General features: G+C 54.2%; 1 protein-coding gene across 2 annotated transcripts in view; it reads left to right on the top strand.

Annotated features, from left to right (window-relative positions):
- Positions 1 to 1,706: 1,706 nt before the first annotated feature.
- Positions 1,707 to 10,023, top strand: part of NGF (nerve growth factor) — a 47,506-nt gene continuing 39,189 nt past the window's right edge. Inside the window, exon 1 of one of the 2 annotated variants that reach the window (XM_054690924.1) lies at positions 1,707 to 1,730. The gene's annotated coding sequence lies outside the window, so the exon portion shown is untranslated. The remainder of the gene's footprint in view (positions 1,731 to 10,023) is intronic. The other variant, XM_054690925.1, reaches the window with a different exon arrangement.

Below are 10,023 nucleotides of genomic sequence, written 5' to 3'. Positions count from 1 at the left end.
GTCCCATTGTCTAGAAAACCTTTTGTTTAATTGTCAGTGATAAATCTCTTTATGGGTCATCCTGACTCTGATGCTGCTTCTGCAGAAAGGGTCACTGATGGTATCCCCAGCCCCCTGCACCCAGCTCGTGTGTTCGTTCACCACACTTTTCTGAACAACTCAGACGTGCACGGGGTTTTTGCTGGGAAACAATGAAGTCAGACCAAAGCTAAAGCCCATTTCCAACTCTGGGGCTTTCTTCCTACCTCGTGGGTATGCACAAGGATGAATTTAGAAATGGGAGTGAAGGTGAAGACAGAAATAAGTGAAGACTGCAGACCTGTTTGAGTTAAGGGAGTTGGAAGTACCTGAGCAGGGTCTCACCGCCAGGCCCTCCAAGGATCACTCTTGGTCTTATAACAGGAATCCCCGAACCTCACTAAATCCTTTCTCCCCTGTGGCATCAGCACTGCCACTGCCCAGGAGCTCAAAATGCAATTTGCTTGAAGAAGCAGCAAAGGCACTGATGAGCTCCACACTGGAGGGAGTGGGGATGTGAATTTTCAAAGTCCTATGAGTCCCCCAGAACCCTGTTACCATTGATGATGCATATTTGGTGAAAACTCTAACTTCAAGGGTATTTATTTCTGCCTGGCTAGTCTGGAGCTTCTAGTGAGAAAGGGCAGTTCGTGGGTCAAGCTAGCTACTTGCAAACTCTGAATTCACTGGAACCCAAGAAATTTTGGAGGGCCAGCCAGGAGACCCAGCTCTTAAAATCTGCAAGGTGGGGATAAAGAGGAATTTGGGTAGGGCCCTAGGTGGGGCAGAGGCTCTCTCTCTGGGTCAGTTTAGACAGACCTCCTGCAGAACTTTTGAAAGCTGCAGAGCCTCCTCCTGGAAAAATGCACCCACTGCATACAGACATACAAATCTGCCTACAATTGTAGCAGGGGCAAGGACCCCAGAAGCTTCCAGAAAGCAACGCCTTAAAGTAAGGCCCTGAGTCTAGGTCCTGACAGCTAAACCTTCTCTCTGCTCCTTGTCTTTAAGCCAGACTCAGACTAGCCCCTGCCAGGGGCCTGCTAGCTGGTTCTGGTTCTACAAGCCATGGCCCTCACGCGTGTTCAGAGGAGCCTGCACCTGCATCTAGAGAGGTGCTCCTGGGTGCTCGCTTCTCCTTGAGAGACAGGAGGTGTCCTGGAGGAAACCTCTCCGCTTTTCTGCTTGGCAGCCACTAGCAGCCTAGGCCTGGAGCGCAGAGGGTAACCGCAGGCAGACCCCTACCCCACACCCAGGCCCTGGCAGATGGCAAAGGCTGGGGAAGAGCTGGGAGGTGGGGGCCACTCTAGGCAACTCTGCCCGCCCCCAGCCGCTGGGCCCCGTTGGCATCTGACCCACACACCCTGACTGCTATGCCCAGAAAACCCCAGTCCTGCTTTTGAAAGCCAGGCGGGCCCTTCTGACCCTGTGCGCGTTTCCCTTTGACCTCAGGGAGATTTGAACCCTTCCCTGACTGGGTCAAGCCAGCCCTCTCGGGAAAGACAGATCTCTCTCTAGGCCGCAGGACCCCTTAGAGCAGGGGCACCTCCGCCTGGTCCCAGCAGGTGCGGGGCTGGGGCTGGCGCTGGGGAGGGTTCGTGGGGGAAAGGATTTGGAATGACTCAAGGGGGGAGGGGCCTAAGCCGCCTGTGTTATATCAGCTCCCGGCTCCCTCAAGCAGAGCGCGCTGGGAGCTGGAGGGGAGCGCAGCGGTGAGTCAGGCTGCCCCGAGCGGGGCCCCGGGAGAGGCGCAGTGCGGCCGCGGGCGCGGACCGCCGCGGTGGGGCTCCCGGGGAGCGCGCACGGGGCCCGGAGCGGCGAGCTCGCCTCGCATCCCCGGGGCGCCCACGGGCGGAGGTGCCGCCGCGAGGGGAGTGTCCCGAGTGGGTGCGGGCGGGCGCGTCTGGGGGAGCCGCGCGCTGGCTGGCGGCGGAGTTCGCGTCCCCGGGATGGCCCCAAGTCCCGGAGTCCGCGTTTGCGCCCGCGGCGGCGGCCCCGCGGTGCCCGGGGCGAGCTCGAGGGCTGGAGGGGACCGCGCGCAAGGGAGGGCGCGCGAGCGAGCAGCCGGCGGGGAGCGGGATGCGCGCTGCGGGCGCGCGGGGTCGGCGCGCGCGGGGGCGGTGCAGCGCGCGGGGCTGGGCTGCGCGCCCCGTCCGGAAAGTGCTCCGCGGGCCCAGGTGAGGGCACCGGCGGGCCGGAGCGCGCGCGACCGGGCGGTCGTGGAGCCAGAGCCTCGGGTCACCCCCACGGGGCGCCGGAGGCGGGGAGCCCCGGGTGAGGGCCCCGGTGGATGCAGGCAGCCTGCGCGAGCCTCGGGACCTCCACCGGCCCGCGCTGGACCGAGGTCCCCAGGCTCAGCCGACCCAGGGCTGGGGCCGCACGCCGCAGCTCCAGCTGTCTGCTGCCAGGTGTGGGAGAAGCTGGCACGGAGGGGTCAGGCGGGCAGCGCCCGAGGGCCGGCTGGCAAAGAGGGAGAACGGACTGGGGGGCAGGGAGAGGCATCTTGGAGCGCGCACAAACAAGGGCTCAGCTCTGCTTGGTTGCAACTCTCCTTTCACAAAAATCTCTAAGATCCTCATGGTAGGTGTTTCTGCTTGAACTTTCTCTTCCCTTGTGGCTTGAGAGATTAAAAAACAGCCTCTTGTTAGGCTGGTTTTTCCAAGTTGTTCCAGGTTGGAAGTTGTAACAGTTTGAAGGATAATTTATGGGTGTTTCGTGCATTAAAGTGTATTACAGCAAAGCCTTTTGGGTGCTGTGGGTATTAAGGAAAACTTAGTGCACGTTCCCAGCTGGAAACCAAAATAGTGGTCTCCTGAGTGTCTCGGCCTCCTCTGTCATCAGAGGCCAGTAGAAATCCTGGAGAAAAGGCATTTGATTAATTGTCCTGGCTCCATCCTCTGGGCGCACCCACTGCCAGTGCCAGCACCCCTCCCCCTTGCAAACATGACCAGCTGCATTCTGCAAATCCAGAAATGGTAGCGGTGGGCCACCAGAAACTTCTCTCCAGGGTCTCCAAGCTCCTGAGGCAGTCAGCTCAGTTGACTGGAGGAGTCTCTCCCTCTCTCAGCAGAGCAGAAAGGCCAGTGGTTGGACCCTGCCCACCCTTCTTACGCAGTGTTTACAGTTTCCTACCCCAAAGTCTGGAACTTTCTCCCTCTGCAGATCCACAGAAGAAAGGCTGTATGAGGTCTGGAAGGGTCTCTTCTGAGAAATAAGTCAGATGTCAGCTGGGCCACCCAAAGGTCAAGGCAGGACGGGCAATGCTCCCAGAGGTCTAGAGGGGACCAGGGACCTGGGGTCAGGGTGGTCTAGACCTGAGACAGACCCTGCTGCATTAATCACAGAAAACGTGACTGTTCCTCATACTTGGGTCATTGGAGGGCGCGGGGGTTAATATCACATGTTGCCAAGCCCCTCCCCCATGCCGCCCCAACATTTTAATGCAGGCGAATAAAAGGGCAGTTTGAAGGGGGACCTGCCAGGTGGCAGCACATCTGGGAAGCAAGGTCCCTGAAGCAAGGTCCCTGAAGCAAGGTCTCTGGGGAACATGTTTTGCTAGAACTGTGAGAGGACCTAAGATTTTTTGCCTACTGCTGCTCCCACCCCCTCCCTGGTCTCCACCTGCCCCCTAAAATAGCCCAGGCTCAGCACAGACTTGGAAAGGGGACCCATTCAGGCAGTCGTCCTAGTATTTGTGGCTCTTCCTGTACCTTTAGCTTTTCTGCAGGACCGAGGGTCTCGCTGTCCCTGTTGTCCACCCCAGATCTCCCCCACCCTGAGGGTTGGAAGGGGCAGGAGCTGAGCCCCACGCTCCCACTCTCCTCCACGGAGCAATCCGTGCCTTGGCCAGGAAGGGGGCCCCAGCTGCCGACATCAGCAGGGAGGTAGGGCATGGCAGGGCAGGGCTGGAGCCCGAGGGAAGTTTCTCATCATTACTGAGATGAAACTGGTGAGAAAATTGTATAACTTCGCTTTTAAACGAGAGCTGAGCCCTGCCGCCGCGCATTCATGGAGCACACGTAGCAGCAGCAACTGCGCTGGAACCACAGAGAAGCCCAGGAGATGGCTACCGCCCTTCCCCACTGTGCGCGGCCAGGGGTGCGGCTCAGACCCCAGCGGCCTTCAGTGCCAGACCTGGGGCCAGAGGCTGGGCTGTTTATCGTCTCCCAGTAAGAACTCGGAGGGACTTCAGAGATCGCTGTTGGTAGCAAATACTCTGTTCTCAGGGGCAGTGGAAGGCTTGCTGAGGATTCACAGAAAATCTCTGGATGACTTTGAGCAAGCAACCCCCGTCCCCAAAGGGTTTCTCTTTCTTCCATTGGCACCTCTGACCTCTCAAGCCATCAGGTCTAAGGTTAGCCAGTCCTGAGAAATCAACTCTGGATGGACCAGTTTCACAAAACAGTCTATAGTGGCACCAGGCAAGTAACTGGAGCTGGAAGACCCTTCTCCAGCATGTTCCCAGGGGCTTTTGAACCCTCACTCCAAATAGCAATCAAACCAGGAGAACCTGGAGACAGAAGTGCAGCTGCAGACGCGGAGGCTTTGGGCTGGGCGTGCGCAGCGTGGAATTGTCAGTCTTTGAGTTAAGGAAGATGAGCCATCATCTCAAAGTTTATCCCAGACTAGAATAATAAAAACACGCAGCGAAGAGTTTTTCCTGCTTCCGACTGCTTTCATTTTCTTCTTTGGGCTACTTCACCTGCTTTTGCAGAGTCTCCATGGACTGCTGGCCTCCAACTATGACTCCGTGGAGGTCAGACTGAAACATTGAGATGATCTCTTGATGTTTTTCTCCCATATTTTGGGTAAACTGCCTGCAGTGGCCATGAATTGTGAGCCAAGAGGGACAATAGTTTTGTGACCTTGAGCAAGTCACTAACCTTCTCCGGCTTCCCAAGCTACAGGACAAGCAGATTAGACGCGCTGTGTCTCGATGAGACCGTGACATTTGGAGAGGATTCTTGCTTCCGTGTCACAAGTTCACAGTACGTGGGACGCTGACCAAATGCCAGAAGCCATGGTGACAACCAAAAATGTCCCCTCTCCTTTGGCCACATGCTTCTTAAAAGGATATAAGTTCTCCCTGTTGAGAAATCATCAACAGGGGCCTTCATCCGGGCATCTATATTAATCATTGCACTGGGCTTTGGAGTCCACACCTAAGCTTCCTCCCCAGGTGCTGGCATGTCAGGCTGCAGGAAGCCATGGCGGGAACTACATGCTGTGGGCCCACCAGGGTTGCCCTTTGCCTCCACAAAGTAGAGTGTGACTGCAAATGAAAAGAAAACCAGAGAGTGTGGGGGGCGGGGACAGGTGGCATTGGAGCGTGGCAGCTTCCTTCTCTGCCATATGCTATTAAAAACACAGGCAGACTGCATGCCCCCGGGGCCCGTGGCACTGGGGGGAAGGCTTCTCTCCTTTACTAAATGGAGCACACTCTGGCCCCAGGAGCTCCCTTCCCTGAATGAGAAAATGAGGACTAGACCCCTCCCTCGCACTGACAGCACTAATCCAACATGGGGACATGTTGATATCAAATTAATAGAACTGGGTCCAAGCTGTGAGGATAAATGGAAATCGAGGGTGGGACATTTGAGTGAGCGGAAGTGGCCGGCAATGCTACCCTGGGTGCTGGTGTGAGCGCACGGGGCTTGTTCCCCCATGAATAGCTCATGTGTTTCTTACCTTTGCCCCAAGGTCTCACTGGAGGACAGAAAAAATAGAACCATTTGGTTATTCACAGCACAAAGGGCTAAAAGGAATACTTTCTTTGGAGACCTCCTTGCTACTCACCCTCGAGTCGGGGAGAGAAAACTACTGAGGTGGCGGGGCCGGCAGAGTTTAGAATTCATTCCTCATGAGATCAGAACAACCAGGGGTATGGAAGGCTAAGGACATCCCCAGGGAAGAGGGCTGGGCTGATGGTGAAAATGTCATCTGGGACTAATAACAATGCGTTGGGATTGCCCAAGAATTTGGCCAACCTCTTTTACACGTGGAAAGTCTTTTTATTAGTAGTCAGACTCAGGCAGGGTTTTTCCCTGAAAATTCCCTCCCAGACTAGGCAGATGGGGACTTGCTGGCATGGCCTGCGGTGGCTTCTGCAGGTGGAAAGCTGTGAGGTCAGCGGGCGTGAGGGCCCGCGCTTCCCACGGACACCCTTCTGTGTCCAGGGCAGTGACCGGCCCCTCCGACTCGAATCATTTCCCAATGACCACAAAGGACACGCTGCTTGGTTCAGATGGGCTGTCGGCCCGTCCCGGGGCTGCTCCCTCGCCACCAGGCGGGTGGTGTGCATCACGTGTGCCCTTGCACGCGCATCCTGAGGGAGTCCAGGTGAGGGCGAGAGAGGGCCCGTCCTCAGCCCCTCCTCGTGGGGGGCCAGTGTGGCAAAGGGTGTTGCACTTCTCATCTGCCCACTCTGGAGAAATGCTGTCCTGTCTTTGGACCCTGGAGACCTGGCTTGGAGGTGACTGCACTGCAGTCCCCCTTATACTTGTCAACAAACACCCCGAGGTGGGTGGGAGAGGCCCAGGGGGCAGTCTCCCTTCAGATGGTGATTTCAAAGGAGTGAATGGTCACGCTGGGCCAGGCCTGCCTGAGGTGCTGAACTTGAGGCAAGAGCACCGCTTGCGTCCCAGCTCCTTGTGTGTGAACAGATGGCCTTGGGACCCTGTCCCGTCTGGCTGGGCACAGTCAGTGGGGTGATGGTGGACCCGTTCAGCAGCAGGCATGCAAACCCCAGCTCCCTTCCTCGTGTTCTTCCTTCGCACTTCTGTGCTTCAGGCCACACTACATCATTTTTGCGTTTTGCATGACTGTATATATAAAGTTTTGTTGCGGTAGCACAAACGGCACCTCTCGGAATTTGGTTACCTAGATTTCGGTCTACAATGAACATTCTCGTTTTGATAAAATTGTAACCAAACGCTTCATCTTCTAAATTATCTTTGTCTCATAACGTCGAGGTAAAAGGAGATTCATGGACGTTCTCCTGTAATTTTCTTTCAAGACAAACTTCTGCTCACACTGTTCTTTCAGAAATGTTGTGCAACGCTCTCTAAATAAGGCATTTCTTGAGAATAGCCATTTGTACTGGCAACTTTAAGAGTGTTTTCGTTCCTCGCCACACATAATAACCCCTCCTCCCCTAGCAATTGGTGTCTTCAGGATTTTGTGTGTCCTCTCACACTGACGAGAGAAGGAAGGGGGTGCTGTGACTCTGGCGGCGCAAAGCCCTCCCACAGCAGGGGGTCCGAGGTGAACCGCATGTGGCCCGTGGAAAGGCAGGGGCAGTCCCCAGCCCGACTGGGGAGGTAGGACCCCAGAGAGCAGGACACTGGATTGATTTCCTTTCTCCCACCAGTTTGCTGGCCAGGGGACTGGGCACTGCAGGGGACTCACACCAAATATAAATCATGACCTGCCCCCACCCACCCCGAGCTTGCCCAGAGGTCAAAGTTAAAATGGTTCAGAGATTCAGCTCATCACAGCACCACAGGGAGGCTCGGGCTGGGGACCCGGGGAGACCAGGCAGGATGCCCATCGAAAGGGACAGGCCTCCTGTTGCTTTGCAGGGTTGGGGGGCCAGTGTGTCCATATATTCCAGCTCTTCAAGAGAAGTCAAAACTTTGCTTTGAATGCATGATTTCTTCACTTTCAATACAAACGCACAGGCCAAATAAAAACCTGTCTGTAGGCTTTTTAAATTTCCTCACCTAGAGGAACACACCTGGAGGAATGGGCAGCAGTAGCCAAAGGCGAACTGGCCAAAGGGGTACAGTTGACCCTTGAACATCATGGGTTTGAACTGTGTGGGTCCACTTACCTGTGGAGTTTCTTGTAAACAGACAGCATAATTTATGTATCAGTAAATAAAGTACAGTGGGTATTTTCTTTTCCTTATGACTTTCCTAATAATATGTTCCTTTCTCTAGCCTCCTTTGTTGTGGGAATACGATACATAATACATAAAACATGCAAAATATGTGCTGATTATTCATATTATCAGTGAGACTTCTGGTGAACAGCAGTCATTAGTAAAGTTTTACGGGAGTCAAAATTTATGCAGATTTTCAAATATGCAGGGGTCCCTAGCCTCCCGTGTTGGTCAAGAGTCAACTGTACTAATGGTGTGGCCTTAAGAGGCCCGGGAGGGAGTGGGCTAAATGACATGGTGTCTTCCAGGAGGGCTTCCTGGAGGAGAGGGTGTCCTGCAGGCAGGTAGGATTTTACTGAAGCGCTGGCACAAAATCAGACAGAAGTAACTTGAGATCCAAGCTGTGCTTCTCACTGTGCCTCAGCACCCTCATCTGTAAAAGGGAATCATAACGCCCATCTCCGAGGGCAGTTGTGCGGGTGAGAACAGGCTGCTGGAAAGGCCTGGCTTAGCCCAGAGCCTGCAATGAACAAGTGCCCAGTAACCTGAGCTCTGTTCCTAATGCTTGGGTGCAGAGGGTCTTCTGAATGAGGGGCCAGAGGCATGAAGAAGGACCCTCCTTGAGCTTTGTGGACAATTGCTATTTAAGAACTTAGACCTCAATGGCTTTTTCTGCCCCAGCAAAAGCACAGAAGGGGCAGGTTATGTTCTCTCCCCTCCTGTCCTCTTCTCACCTCTCCCCCAGGCCTGTGGCCACGTGCCCACTTGCTCTGTCAGAATCCCACCTTTTAAAAACCTGACCTGGGCCACAGCAGAAAAACACTACTCAGTGAGAAGGAAAAGTACTCCGGGAGGCTGTATAGACACGCACAGCAAACATTCAAGGAATTCTTAGGAATAAAAAAAAAAAATCCGTAAATCTGGAGTTTTGCAGGAGGCCATCCCAGGGACATGTTTTCTCAATTAGCGTGCACATTGCCTGCAGCAAAATCACCCATCGGGCCGAGCGCTGGGCCACCTGACCTGGACTTCACTTCGCTTGACCTAACTAAATCCGAGGCAGCCGACCCTGCCCCTGCCTCTAGCTGCGGAAATAAAATTATCCCCCCAAATCTTAAACCAGGGTGGACACATACACACTCCCCTGGACAGAAATCTAGTTTCAGCTCCTGTGTGTAGGCACCCAACATTGAGAAAGACAACCCTACAGTTGACGGCGGATTGATGGGTTCCCCACACCCCTCTGGTTTTCATTCCCTTTGGCATTATTGTTAGGTGGTGACTGGGCCTGGCCTGTTTGGAGCAGATGAGGTTTTCAGCTCTGAAAGCATGCATCAGCTGCTTAAAATATTACTAGTGGGTGCCTGAGATCAGCGATTATATTTTCTGGATGGCTTCCTGGGCTGACTCTTTTCCAAGCGAATGGCTTTGTCAGATATTTGTAATTTCTGGAATATTTGATTAATGATGCCCCCTCTACCGGAGGGGTGGTTCGGGGTGCATAATTAGCAGCATGCTTCAGAAGCAAAGATGCGGCCCAGCATCCGACGAGATCGAGCAGGAAGTTGGAAAACATTTTAAATCAACTGCCGTGGAGGAGAGGGAGGCAAATGTTCTTCTAAGCCTAGGTTGACACCATGATGCGGATGTGAAATCCATTGAGTAGCACAACGGATTCTCCTTCTCCTCCTTGTCTCCCCCACCCGTCTTCTCATATTTTTTAATGAAAAGTATAGGATGAATTTTTGTAAAAATCGATCCTCATCACATGTAGCGAGACGGAATATCAGTCATGCAGGTTTGGTTCCGTTGTCTATGTCAAACATACATAAAGGTGCAAATGTATGATGAAAAATGCACGTTTCACAATGAATTGTGGTCAAAAAAGTTAAAGATTCCTGGGATAGACGACAGTGTGGCGGAGAAAAGGACACGGTGCTGCAGCCAGACAGGCTTGGGATTAAACCCCAGCTGTGATCCTGGTTGTCTGGATCTTGGGTGTAACTCAAGTTCTCCTAACACCAGTGTCCTCATCTGTAAGGTCAGACCAATGGCTTCCTCGGATGCTGGTGTGTGGATCACGTGGCGCCTATGTATACGGGGCTGGCATCTCACCTGCCACC

Source organism: Talpa occidentalis, unplaced genomic scaffold (genome assembly GCF_014898055.3).
Source record: "Talpa occidentalis isolate TD23 unplaced genomic scaffold, MPIMG_talOcc4v2.1 talOcc4.9, whole genome shotgun sequence".
Lineage (NCBI taxonomy): Eukaryota > Metazoa > Chordata > Mammalia > Eulipotyphla > Talpidae > Talpa > Talpa occidentalis.
The sequence above is the reverse complement of the archived record's forward strand: the minus strand, read 5'-3'. Positions and strand labels throughout refer to the sequence as shown.